The sequence below is a fragment of the Leptosomus discolor genome, chromosome 1, assembly GCF_034619465.1.
Source record: "Leptosomus discolor isolate bLepDis1 chromosome 1, bLepDis1.hap2, whole genome shotgun sequence".
Classification (NCBI taxonomy): Eukaryota; Metazoa; Chordata; class Aves; order Leptosomiformes; family Leptosomidae; genus Leptosomus; species Leptosomus discolor.
In genome coordinates, this window is record NC_141391.1 from 116093809 (window position 1) to 116107781 (window position 13973).

The window sequence follows — 13973 nt, forward strand, 5'->3', positions numbered from 1 at the left end:
GGGTCCCGCGGCTGCCCTTCGCTGTGGGGCGGGTTTGGTCCCCACGGGTGTTTAGTTGTTCGCCGTCGGTGCGAGTCCCCGTCGCTGCTGGCTGGTAGAGGGAAGCGCCCCGGTGCCGTGGTTCGGGCCGTGAGAAGCTCGGCCAAGCAGCGAGCGGTCCCCATAGTCCGGTGTCACCTGCATCAGCCACGCTTCACCTGCCGAGGGCTACATCCTGGAAATTCATCTGGAAATAAGGAGGAACCCATTTGTCCCATGGGAGGTGGCAGGTTGGATGCGTTTTCCACTAGCCTGGCAATTCTCTCGTCCCTCCCCACTTTTGGTCCACAATATTTAAACAAAAAAAATAAATAAATCAAGTGTACTGCTCTACTTGAAAAATATGTGGAAAACCAGGATCTGGTTGTGATGGCTCCAGTCCTATTCAAATATATTCATGGCCTACCTCTGTATGCACATTTTTGCCTGCAAGCTGCCCTACTGCAGTCCCGCGCCTGCAGGCTTTCGATGCCATTCCTGACATGGAAAGGACTACACGTATGGCTTGTTAGCATTATCCCAGCCTACGAGCCTGGGAACGACTACTCGTTTGCTCTTGTTCTCTTCTCATTTGGCCTAAAATGAGTAATTTCAAGCTTCTTTTTCACAAAGTTTGTTTTGAAGTTTACCTACATTTAATAGTGGCCAAAAATTGAAGGCTTCAATCAAAAATTCTAAATTTATACTCCTTTTCTGTCTGTATGTATATATATATACACACACACATATCTGCTTGTCCAGAACAGTTAGATGAATACACAAGGTTAAAATAGCTCTGTCTGACCCCAGTAGGAGTCCCTGTTTATAGAAAGCATTTCTCCAAAACATTCAACTGCAATACTTTGAAAAAAGTTCCAAGTTGCCGCAGGCATGTTTAATTTTTTTTTTCTAAAATTTTTTTTTAAAGTTTCAGGCATACAGATTTTAAGGTAGCTATACACTTTTTTAATAGCACTCCGGTAATTTGTTCCTGTTACATTCTGTATATCTACCTAAACAGATTCAATCTTAAGCATTAACCTTTGCAGCCACTTGGAAGTTTCTGCAAGGGTACAATACACATAGAGCATACACTTCACTGTACCAAATATATGGGCTTCTGAATGGTTTCTTTGGGGAAACAGACAATCCAAGTGCTGACTGCTATCTACAAATCTCTGGTCTATCTGGGCTCTATTAATTTCAGAAATCTCTTTCCCCTTGTTTCCTACTGCAACAACAAGCCCAAGGCAGAACATTATCCCCACAGCAACGTTTGCAGGAGCCGGAGGCCGTCAATCAGCAATAACAAGTACCACCTTCTGAAGTTAGCTATTCCTGGACAAGTGCCTGATCCTGACCTGGAGGTTCTTAGCACGAGTGTACAGCCGGGCTGCCTTCAGGCATTCCTCCGGCCGGCCTGTTTCCTGGCACTCGGCCTCCTCGCATTTGGATGACTGGCTGCTATCCACCCTCACAGATCCTCTCAGGGAAGCTCTGCCGCTTGCCACAGAAGATTGTGAAACACGTTTCCTGTTTCAGGGAAGATGTTATTTAGCACCATTCCGTCTGAGGTAAAATGCTTTCAGATGCAATGGCAATAAGGTCCAATGCTAGTTTATCAAAAAAAATAAACCAACAAAAACAAACCAACCCCAAACCACCACCCTCCTATGCTTAACAACAGTAACAAGTCTGTAAAATCCTGAAAAGGAACTTAAAACAGAACCAGACCAAAATAGAAAATTATTTATTGTCTATTATGCTAATGCAGTACATTGAGGTGGGAGTGCATTAGTGATAATTTTGCACCCAAGTACACGACACACTCACAAGAGATCTATAGATATACCAACATAGATATCACTGTTTCCACAGGATGCCAAAACGTTCCAATATTCATTTAGTACACATTCCTTATTATCAGATCCTGACACAATTCCTATCAGATGCCTTCGGGCACAATACAGTGGCATGACACATCACGTCAAAAAAGCAGAACGGGACCATTATCAGACAGATGTTTAACATGATGCATCATGTCAGTCAGCCAGTGGCACACAGCCATTGCTGAAAAGGATTTTAAAATGATACAGTGTGCCAATGCTGTAGCACAAAACTAGCATATTCCTAAAATAGGGACAAATTCACCTCTGGCATAAGCAGAAGTTAACTGCAGTGACTTCATTAGATTTGCATCTGCTTATGTCAACAGTGAGTTTGGACCGTAATCTGGAATTTATATAAAAGAGTGGTAAGTGGCTGCATTTTCAGATATTTGTTATATTGCTTTCTACTCCCAGCATTCAAGCATCGTGAGACAGTTGGGGTAAACCCACTGCCCTTCTCAACTCTTTCCTCTCCATCCCACAAGAAGCAGCATCAAATTTCCATTTTTAGCAGCGTAACAATACCTTGGGGTACATAGAGGGTCACTCTTTTCAGAAGCATGGGAAGTTGTGAATTTGGGGATTTCATAAGGAATAGGAATTCACAAAAAGGAAGCAAGATGATCTCCGTTTTCTGCCTCCATACACTTCACAACAGTAGCTTCAAGCACTAGGTGCCCAAGAACAGCAGCAAACTGTAAATTTTCAGTGGCAATTAGAGTAATAGTAAAAGAATGGCATGAAAGAGCAGCCAGGATGAAATGTGAGATCTGATAAGATTTGGAGATTTCTTAAAAGGCATTGTAATTTATTGTTGCCCCCTTTCATCACTTTAGAATGAAAAGCACAGCTTGCTAATGCAGAGGCATCACACTGACAAAAGGAGAGAAGGGGAACAGGCTAAGGCATGACTGGTGCAAGATTTTCTTTACAGAAGAGAAACATCCTAGCTTTCTACCACAGTCTGTTTCTTTAATGAGGAAAAGAACCAACCAGTTGTATTTTAAGTAAAGTTCATTCGTCTTTGCTGTGTATCCTAGCTTTTTTAATCCATCAGGCAACACCGCTTCTAGGACTAGCTGAACCTCAGCGATGCTAAGGGCAACCATAGACCAGAAAATCCTCACGGAGCACTAGGTGAGCACCACAGCCAAATGTGACCTGGTACAGCAGCTGTGTGGGTTGTAACATCAAGGGAACATGACTTCTCTGGTACACTGTACTTCTGGAGGTGAGAGGAAGAGCATAACAACATGGTGGAAACAGTTTGCACAGGCTCTTCAAGAATTAATCTGTTGGTCTGTTTCAAGATGAGCTTTACCTGCTGGAGTTGGGAGTGCTTGCTTTTTCCATGGATCAGAAAGTTTACACAGAGGTCTGAATAAAAGCTGGAAAACAGTTGCAAGCCTTTCAAACCTTTTGAACAACAACAACAACTAGTAAGAGTCCTCCCGCTCTCTCCTCACCACTATGCAATTATTTCCAACTATTTCTTTGAGGAGACAGCTCTGCACAGTTAGCAGTTCCACAGAGACTAAAACAAACAAGTCCTCTCTTTTATCCACACCCCCCACCCTTGTTTCACCCTCTGCTGGCATTTTCTATAAGTATTTAAATCATTGGACACCACACCCTAGCTAGCTGTGGCTAACATTTACAGGCAAAGCCCCTTGGCTTTGCTGTTACAGTCCACTTAACAGCCAAAACTGTAACACATTATTTTTTCCTAAACAAGGAGACCAAACCTGAAGATACACACGGCATCCCAAGGAAATAAACACAAGGCATTACCTATGCCTTGTATGCAAAGAAATAGGAAGGGTAAAACCAATGTTTGTTCACAACTGGCTGGGAATTCTCTGATGAGAGGGACAAAAAATATTTTTTTTAAAAAATTCAAGTTTGATGAAACAGCATTTTTGTGGAGACAACCCAAGTTTGACAAACACCCTCTAAAGCAAGTTAGGTTTCTTGTGGAATTTGCCACACAAATTTCTAAAGGTTTCACACCAACTTACATGACACTGGGTAGGCCAGCTAGGGAGTTTAGCTTGACCTAGGGACTCAAGGGTTGCTAGGCACGTCCTGTAAAGCTGCAGTGCCGTCACGACCACGACCTAACACTTTCAGCTGATACAGTGCAAGTCCCAGAAGTGCAGGAGGCAACAGAGAGCTCAAAATTTCCTGTCTGGTTTGAGCTCAGGCTCTCCTCATTCCCCAGAGAAGATGTGCAAGACGGAGGCAGCCAGGCACTGCCTTTCATTCCTGAAGAAAGGGAATGGAAACACACCTAAACTGCCCCAAACATTTGAGGGAGAGAAGGATGAGAGTTATTTCCTTTCCAGAGGACAAAGTTTCTCTCTATGCATACTTGTATTGCTCTAGTTTGAAACAACATGAAAACTGAAGGGCTGGGTGTTCGGGGAGAAAAGAAGAATGACATTGTCATTCATACAGCACCTTGGGAGTACAGGAAACAGGCTTAACATTTCCCTTATATGTATTGCAAACTCACCACTGAATTTTTGACCTCTCTGGAATGGGAGGCAGCAGCTCCTGTGTCGCAAGTACATTACCCTGAAATTTTAGTATCTCTTGATTCAAAAGGCAATGAAATACAGCAAACCACTGGCCAAAGTTATGATGATGAGATGCACAGCAATCTCTCCATACAATGTGAGGATGTGAACATCTCTCTAGTCATCTCCTTCATATTTTGTAACACAAGCAAAGCTGCAGTGCCGATTACAGCAAATATCTTTCTTCAAGCCACTAACAGCTTTCACATCTCCTGCCTGTAATCTTCAGCAAATAGATCAAGGACTGTTATTCATTTTAATGCCTAAAGGCATTATATTTATTCTTGTTATAATATTTTCTGTTACCACAGAAAATGTTTGGCTCCCAAAGAAAAAGAGGGAATTGTGTCAAAAGTCCAAATTCTTCCTTGAAATGCAAACATTTTTAACAGCTTTAATGGAAGATATGCACTGGAATCCCAGGGCACAATCTGGCACTAAAATCCTCCATCTATAGTGGATTTTTTCACTATGTCTTTTTCATAATAGATTATTAAACATGTTTCCATCTCAGCAGTTAAATTTTGGGGCCCTGTTGCATCTGTGAGGGAAGTGCAAAGCAGCTGGGTAGTAACTGTAAAGGAGAAGCAGAAAACTGGTCAAAACCTTCAGATGCTGGAGGATGCCTTTCTCTTCCATCCTCCTCCTCATAGAAGAAAAAAAAAAAAAGCAACAAACCATGTTGAGGTGCTCCTTCAAACTTCGAGCTGGTACAGCAGCAGCAGCTGGCCCTATGCAGTGTAGCTTCAGTGCTGTTCCCAGTTACCCTGAAAGTTTCTTTGGTCCCTAACTGGCCACAGATTGAGCATAGACACACTCCCCGTTCCCCCTGTGAAAATCTGGGGCTGCGGCAAAAGCAGTGAATAAGGAGCAATCGAGGACGAAGCCCAGCAACTCCTGGCAACTGAAAAGCCTGGGAGAATGTGGTGGGGACTGGGGACCAGTGACCGGTTCATGAGCACTGACTGACACTTTGCTCTGAAATCAGTCCTGTTGTCATCAGCACAGATGCTCACAGAATATTACAGTGGTCCTCCAGTCTTTGATACACCACCTGTAACTGCTGAACGGCATGCATACAAACAATTTTTTTGATGAATTAGCCAGAATATGATATAGAATGTCTGCCAGTTTTATGCAGCTGGGGGCAAGCTGACAATGCCTGGTCTGGCAGGAAGCTCGTAGCAAAACATTAGCCCAGCAGCACATTTAGAAGAAATCTGAACCAGCAACGTGAGTTTGTAGCAGAGCATGTTCGCATCAGCTAACTACAAAGGGTTTGATCCAGTCCAACAGGCCCTAAGGTAAGGCTGAGGCTTTTGATGACACTTAAGCCATAATTGCTATTTAAAAAAAAAATTTAAAAAACCCTGTCTCCTTGCTTACTTTTGCTTCCCCTCGTGTCCGTGCAGATATGTGTGTCTATAAGGTTAATAGGACAGAGAAACCAGTCCAAGCTAGGGCTAACTCAGTAAAACAATCATCAGATTTATCTTGCATTAATTCTTAGTTTGAAAGAACACCAAATTTTACAATCTGACTTCCCCACACCCAAATGTTGCCTAGACTTTCTACAGCCATCCCTGCTGGCACAGCTAACACTCTTCCCCTGCCAGTCTTGCATTCAGATATTGCAATCTGCAGGAAAACAGGAATGGTCTTACACTCCTGCTTCACCCTCAGACCTCTATCAGAATCGTAGAGTTTTGTCACCAAACATGGCAAGTCCATCCTTCCCAAGCAGGCTACTTCAGATAACTTCTCATGAAGCTCAGTAGTGGCGGTACTGCATCCAGTTGAGGTGCACTCATTTTACTTCCTCCTCCTTTCCCTCTGCTTGCCATGAGTGGTTTCTATATTAATTCAGCTAGTAACACTCCTTATGTTTTATTGGGTGTGATTAGTGACTATAGGAGCATTTGATAAACGCTCCCGTTTGCAAAATGGGGCAATGCAAATCCTTTCTTTGGCTTAAATGACAGAAAGCATCTACTACAAGAAACACTGCCGTGTTTTTAATATCACATACCACTCCCCAACTCTAAATATACATGTTAAATGCAAGTGAAAAGTTGTTTTGCTGCTGCAATACAGTTTCATAAATACATTTGACAACTCAACAACGGCTTGGAGGCTTATTTTTTTAATGCCTTTTACCAAGAGGGTGTATTAGAGTAGTAACGTAATTTGCTCCTATACTAGATTATTATAATATAATGAAGACCGTGAGCATTTCCCAGTTTCTTTTTGTGTTGCTCTTGTGATCTCATTATCATAGGCTTTTCATTAGCTTTTCTTTGCTCGTCAAAAGAACGGGTGCATATGAAGGAAAAGGCTAGAAAAATACTTCTAGAGTATTACTAGTCTCTTGGTAAATTAAATGCAGCTATCAATAACACTTAGCCAGCTCTTCTCAGTTGCCTATGGCATCACTCCTTTCCCATCACAAAAATCAGAACACACTGCATGAGTGGGAAGGCAAGCAGTTAATTCTTAGTGAATTAATACGTTGTATAGTAAAATGTATAAAATATTTATCTATAAATGCACTAATTTCCACAATGACCGTGTGAGCTATTACCACTATTTCTTCTAGAGTCAGAGATATAGAGGCCGTGGGCTTAATCAGCTCAAGATCATGGCCAGAATTTTTGCCTTTCATACATGGGCTTAAGTCATGTAGCTTGTTAACGTCTCCTGTAGGGAGCAAGATTCATTGACAAGATTGTTCCCTACTCCATGGGCATCTCTGTGCTATAGGATGTGATTGCCTTAACAAAAAAGGAGGTCTTTAAGTGAGCAAAACCAGCATCCTGAAACTGTCTGGAAAAAACAACTTAAAAAGGAAGTATATTGCGCACAGTGATGATTCTTCACTTCCCAGGAAGCCAGAGGATGGGGGAAATACAGCGGAATGTTTTTTGTTTGCACCAAAGCTAAAGTAAACTACTGAAGAGAGATAACATTCCCAAAGTCAGGGATAAGAGAGCTGAAGATTGAGCTCCATCTTTTTTCCCTCATAATGGAATTTTCTCATCTGTTAAACAGTTCTTAGCCCTATACACATGCATGCATTATCCTCAGCATCTAGAAGAAATATTGTGCTTTATTTTTAATGAAAGTACATATAACGCACTTCAGTTTTTTGGAGGAGGTGGGTCCAAGACAGCAGTACTCAGCGTTTTATGTCATTAATGTTAACTTTTCTAAAAATAAATAAATAAATAAATAAATTAAATGCTTTCTTCTAAACTCATCTTTCATATTTCAAAGCAAGACAGAATTGCCACCTCTGGCAAAGTACATTTGAGGCAAACAAACCAGACGGACTAACAGCACTGGCATAGCTACTAGAGCTCAGTATGAATAAAAAACCATAATTCTCCAAGTGTATCAGTACCACAGTTCCCATGAACACCGTCAGTTTTGGTGAAGGTTTGAGGTTTTGGGTTTTTTTTTTTTTTTTTAAAGCTCGCAGCAATAAGTTAGAAAGACAGGAAGTAGTTAACAACACTAAGACTAAACCAGGGCACTTGGATGGCACACTGCAGTTCATTTGAAAGGTATCTTTACAATTTCAGCAGAGCATCCTGGGGACTCTGCAGAAATGCAGTCTCAAAGCCTTTAATTTTGTGAAGAGGTAGTAATTGCCTTCCAAATAAGATAAGGCTGCACCATCTGAGAACAAGTCATGCTTTTACTGTAACCAGTTTATTCTTTACAGGCCTCTCTCAGAGGTATTAAACACCAACATTTTCGACTGCTATTGCCCTCACATCCCTGCCTAAACAAGCAAGCAGCAAAGAGAAGTTGCTCACCTGTTCTGGAAATTCTCACAGAGAAACCCCAAGAAGCAACACAAGCAGGATACACAGGCAGCGATGGAGAAAAAACTCCTCTCCTGGGCTAGGGAGCACAGCAACACCCTTCGCTGACAACACTTTCTTTGGAAGGAGAATAGAAGCCTGTTTGTCTCCTCTGTCCTTACACCTAACCCCTGGGGTCCAAGCCTGCTGCCATAACTCCAAGTTAGAGGTGGTGACGTCCTTTCACTCTGACTAAAGGCAACTATTTCTTCCACCAACAGCATCTGCCTATTCCCAATCAGGGAACACTTTAATAAGCAGCAGCATCTGAGAAAGGTAGGCTGCAGAGTCCTAATTAAACAGCAACTGACATATCGCTTTTCAAACCAAACATCCAACTGGGATGCTCAATCTAGCACACATGGTTTGTAAACAACTGAACAGAGCGCTCCATAGAGCAGCTCTACGCACTTCTACCATGAAATGCTGCAGAGACTCCCTTTGCCCTTGTAACAAATGATCTAATGATTCTCAGGAGAAGGAAACGAGGCTGATTTGTAGCCCTCTTCAAGAGGCTAACACAGTTAGGCAAGACTTCTTAATTGCCTGCTCTTTATTATTTAATGCATAAGAAAGTTAAAAAAATCCTTAGGGCCAGGTCCCCAAAAGGTATTTCAGTACCTAAGCAGGCACCTAGGCAGAATTTAGCTGCAATTACAAACAGTGATACTAAAAACCTCTGCTCAGTTGCTGCCCAACTCTGAAGGCTCTTAAACCTAAGTAGGTACTTATTTCAATTTTGAAGTTCTCCAGGTGCCTAGCTTTCAGCTTCTGCACGTGGCAAGACACATTTCATTCCTAACAGTGCGGAGGAAGCTCGTGCCAGTGCAGTGCTGAGCCTCTTGAGAGCCAGTAGAAACCTCAGAGGTTTCAGCCACGATCAATATTTGTGTGGTGGACAGAAGCATCTGAAAGCCTACCTGTTTATCTTGAATGGGTTATAAACAAAGTCAGCCTAATTATAATCTATAATGTGGCAAGAAAACAGGCCTGCTCAAAGACATGTCACAGATCCAGCACCTACACGATGGGAAGCAACACAGCAGAGAGGCAGTCCTGATGCTCTCAGAAACAGTCAGACCTGCAAGTTATAAAGCCAGGTACCTCGCCCATAGCAAGGCAAGAAACATGCTGTTTAAAATCCTGCATTTTCTCCCTTCAGATCAAAGTGAGAAAATTAATCCTTTAAATGAGTGGGACCCAGGTCAGACTAATGTTTGAAGCTCATGAGCTGAGGCGTCTCAAAACAGGGAGACAGCCCCTGTAGCCTTGCCCCACTTAGACTCTGGCCAGGAACAAGGAGGAAGAGACAGGAATGAGGGCAGGAGCACTTCGTCCACTCTACTCACATATGCCATCGGTAGCTTTATACACAGATCATTTGAAAAATCTCGCTTTCCCAAAGAATGGCATTTGTGCCATGCAATTTAGATATCACCATTTTGAAAAAGTTTGTTGTTCTCTTTTGCCACATATAATCTTACTGTCATTGGTATCTGCTTGAGAGGGATGGGGCTCTCTCAGGAGAGTGTTTAGGACTGAGCTATGTTCCACATAAAACATCTAATAAGATTTATTGCCATATTTCATTAGTTTGCTGTGAATTCAGGTAGTGCACTAATGGAACAATGAGATAGACCCTTGACTTGGTAAATACAGAGTCAGAAGAGAAAAGGCTTATGTAAGAGCCTATAAAAACAAGACGGTTCAGAAATCAGGCAGCTGCTCTATTCTTGATTCCCTCCATTGTGCCTCAGGATGGACAGACATCAGACTGCCAGATCTCTTACATGCGTTACTGCACTTTGTAAAGTTTGGGCATAACAGAGAAAACGGCAGAGATGAAATGGTAGTGAAACTCTTCTGTTTGTCTTCTGACACTTTAAAACACTTCATGCAACATCGCACTCCTCGGAGATTTGATTACTTTTAAATTAATGCTGTGTAAGAAAAAAAGTATCCCTTAGACCTATTGCAATATTTATAAAGGTAATTGCTCTTTTCTCAGAATATTTAACCTTGGCAGAGATATTACCCTTGTTCTGAATTGCATCTGTAGAGCAAAACAATATCAAAATAGGTCTTAAGGTCCAGCAATAGTTTTGATCTATGTTTCACTTGCTGTCACAGTCAGTGCCTGGAGATCCCTCCAGGACTTCGGAAAGACTGCCTGATGCTCCATACTGAAAACTTGTTGGAAACAAAGCCTGTTTGTCATGAGGTTTCTGCTGCTCCAGAGTGTGGGTAGAGCTCCCAGAGCTCTAGAGCGAAGATGGCACAAACCTCTAGAAGACAGAACTTTCTGCAGACAAAAAGGGGACAGCCTCCCCCAGAGTCCTTGCAAACTTCAATATTGCTTCCATCAGGTACAAGGACCTGCTTTCTCTAAAACACACAGAGCAACATGTACAGCTTTTTCAGTAATTGAACCAACTCTTTCCCTGCACACCTGCACCTCTCTGAAGAGAATGTAAACATTACCATGCACAGCTGGAAGCTGCTCAGATATTATAGCCATTTTTTCTATTGCTATACAGAAGGAATAGAATAGGTGTTCTATGAATACTAGTATTAACAACAATAACTAACATTTTGATGTACAAAAGAGAATAAATTTGCTACATTCATTCATGGCTTTCCCTCTCAAAAAAAAAGCAAGCCAAGTGCACGTAGTGAATGTTAAGTCAGTCAAATCAGAAAGTTAAGCCATTGCATATAGCTGAGCACCAACACACACCAACATGTCACCTACCGATTGCCTCACTATTTATTATGTTTTTGAATTGTCCAAATGACAGCTTGAGTAGGGTTTTGATGGCTTTCTCTGATCAAAGCAGCCTTAAAAAGCTGTTAGAATTAAAACCTGTTGAGAACACATATTTTTCATACAGAGTGGCTGAGCTGGTAAACCTGAAGCTTCTCACTAGAGGTATTCCATTTCAGTGGAACTTCTTTGCTGTAGTAAGTGTACAAAACACATCACAAGAAGAAAATGTCAAATGCAAAGATCAGTTTTTAAGAGAAGTTAATGATCGGGAATGCTGCCCTACTCATTCTGCAAAGTGTTAGGGACAACACAGCTCACTGAGTAATTAATTAGGGCGAGACGGGTACTTGAAGGAGAAAAAGAGCATGCACAGCAGGACACTCAATGCTCAGAGGCCATCAAAGCAAGACTTGCCACCACTTTCCAGTTACCCCGTGGTTATGGCCCTTCCATTAAACAACTGAAGTAAATGATCACTGTGTTGGCTGGGATTCAGAGATATGGATCTATCAGTTAGTCACTTCACTCAGGCAGCACGGGTAAAAAGAGGCTCAAGGGAGAGTAGATGACAGCAGCATATAGGCAGCCATAGTGCTACCCTTCTGTGTTGACATGAGGGGAGGATGTGGAATGCAGCAGGATTCCCATTTCTGGCAGTCCAACACTTTGGTTTGGTGCTGCAAAACACTTAACTTTCGAATAACTTTGATTAGGTGGTCTCAAAATTACATATTTTCAAAAGGGTTTTGTGATTTGTTTCTTGTTCTCTGAGCTGTGATTACTTTGGGTTATTGTAGTCAAGATGACGAGGGACTTGGGATACTCCCAGTTATTCTTCATAAATAAAACTGTTACGAAAACCTGTTTGTTAATCATGCTAATTCCAGATTTTACCTTTCTGTTTCAGCAGGTTCCTATTTTTAAACATAGTTCAGGTACACTGTGCTATTAAATGTGCCAGTTGTACATCTCCTAGGCAGCAAGATCTAGTGCACAAAAGAGGACTTATTGAAGTCTCTCAGGAGTATTCCTGGTGTAATATCTGCTGAAGCAAATGGAGAGGGATTGCAGAACTACGCCTTTAATTCATTTACACAGTTTAGATCTCTCAGACAGTGATCGATCATTCTTCTCCAAAATTTCCACTTGTTCTCTGGTAGTAAGCTTGTCAGCAGGGAACTAGCCAAACTCCAGATTTTGAACTTGAAGAAAACACCAGCAGCCTCATCAGGATGTAGATAAGAATCTGGGGGGGAAAGAAAAAAAAAAAAAAAGTGAGAATGTATCTCCATCAAGAAAGCTAGGCTTACTTAGGAAAGTAGTCCATCAGAGAAATTCTCTCGAAGGCTTCGAGAATTTGCAAATAAAACCTATATCTCCTTTAAAAAAAGTAAACCACGTTTATACATACAGACAGTGCTAACGTACCGTTTAAGAGGCCGTTGGGTTGGTTTTGCTGCTGTAATATCGAGCTGTATCCACCAGATGGACGCCAGCTTCAAGGAGTCGAAAGGTTTTGGTCTGCACTGGGCTCCAGGGCTAATTTTCACAGCCCTGTACAGAGCTCTCGCTTTTCTATTTAACACTTAACAGAGACTTGAGTAGAGATAGCTGAATATAATCTCCACTGACGATCAAATATGTCCATTCCCACGTTGCCGTTGTGTTAGCAAACACAAGCAGTGACTGTGACTGTGGAAGGTTGCCCACGAGGTAAGAACTGCTGGGGTTTTTCAGCATTTTAATAACCCCACTATAATAAGGCCCTATTTTTGCAATCAAAACTCACTAGTGGTTGTGCCCCTAAAATCGTAACTTAAAATCAACTTTTAACAAATTGACTTTAAGAATGAGCCCATCTGGATTTCTTGTTAAGACTTTGGGCTTCTGAGATTTGGGGTTTACTCTGCCTTGGGTTTTATTTGGTTTAGACTGTTTGGAAAACACCAGTCTGTTGTTTTCTTTGTAGTTGTGAGAACAAAATTTGTTTTGCATTTTAAATGAGAGGTAAGGACTGTAAAAAATAATAATCAAATGACTCAAAGAATAGTTATGTAAAGCCAGCAAATATTGTGTGGTTTGTAACAAGAATAACAAGTTTTGGCAAAACTGGAAGAAACAAATTTCCTTTTCTTACTGTTTTAGGCTCATATTTGGCATTATACATTCAAGCACTTTGGTAAACACACGGCTGCGCTTGAAACCTTACTTATTTTCAAAGTAAGATTTGAGCTATAAAAGCCACTTTTGAATAATCCGGAAAAAAAAAAAAAAAAAAGCCTAGCTTCTTCTGGATCTGAATGACACCTGGCTTCAAAACAGAACTAAACTCATCAATGGATTTCTCCAAGAAATCCTGGAACATACTGAGCCTCTGAAAGAGGCACTTTGCAACAGCAGCATGGAAATGTGGACAGGCTTGAAATAAGAATGAGGTAGTATAAAAAACTGCAGGACCAGAGATGTGACAAATTCCACTTATGAGATCACCCAGAAGTTTCTTACACAACTACTACTTACACTTTAAGGATTAGGTTCTGGTTTAAATCAACAGAGTGCTTGGTTTAGCCAGAGTACACAAGATTTTGTCAATCAAAGATTTGGCTCTCAGTATGAGCCACCACTGTGTATGAATTAGATTAATACCCTGTTAATTAACACCATAGAGCACTACTTATTTGAGAAGTTATTGTTTCTAGCAAGGCAGTCTGGTGCTAGCCAGCCTGCCAGCCTGTCAGCCTGTGGGTATTTCTGCCTCTGGTTCAGCCAGCAAGCCAGAGAAGGAAGGTAAGGCCTGTAGTGAGACCTGTTGGTTTTGAGGCACAGGAGAGGGAAGTAAGAGCACACTGGAGCG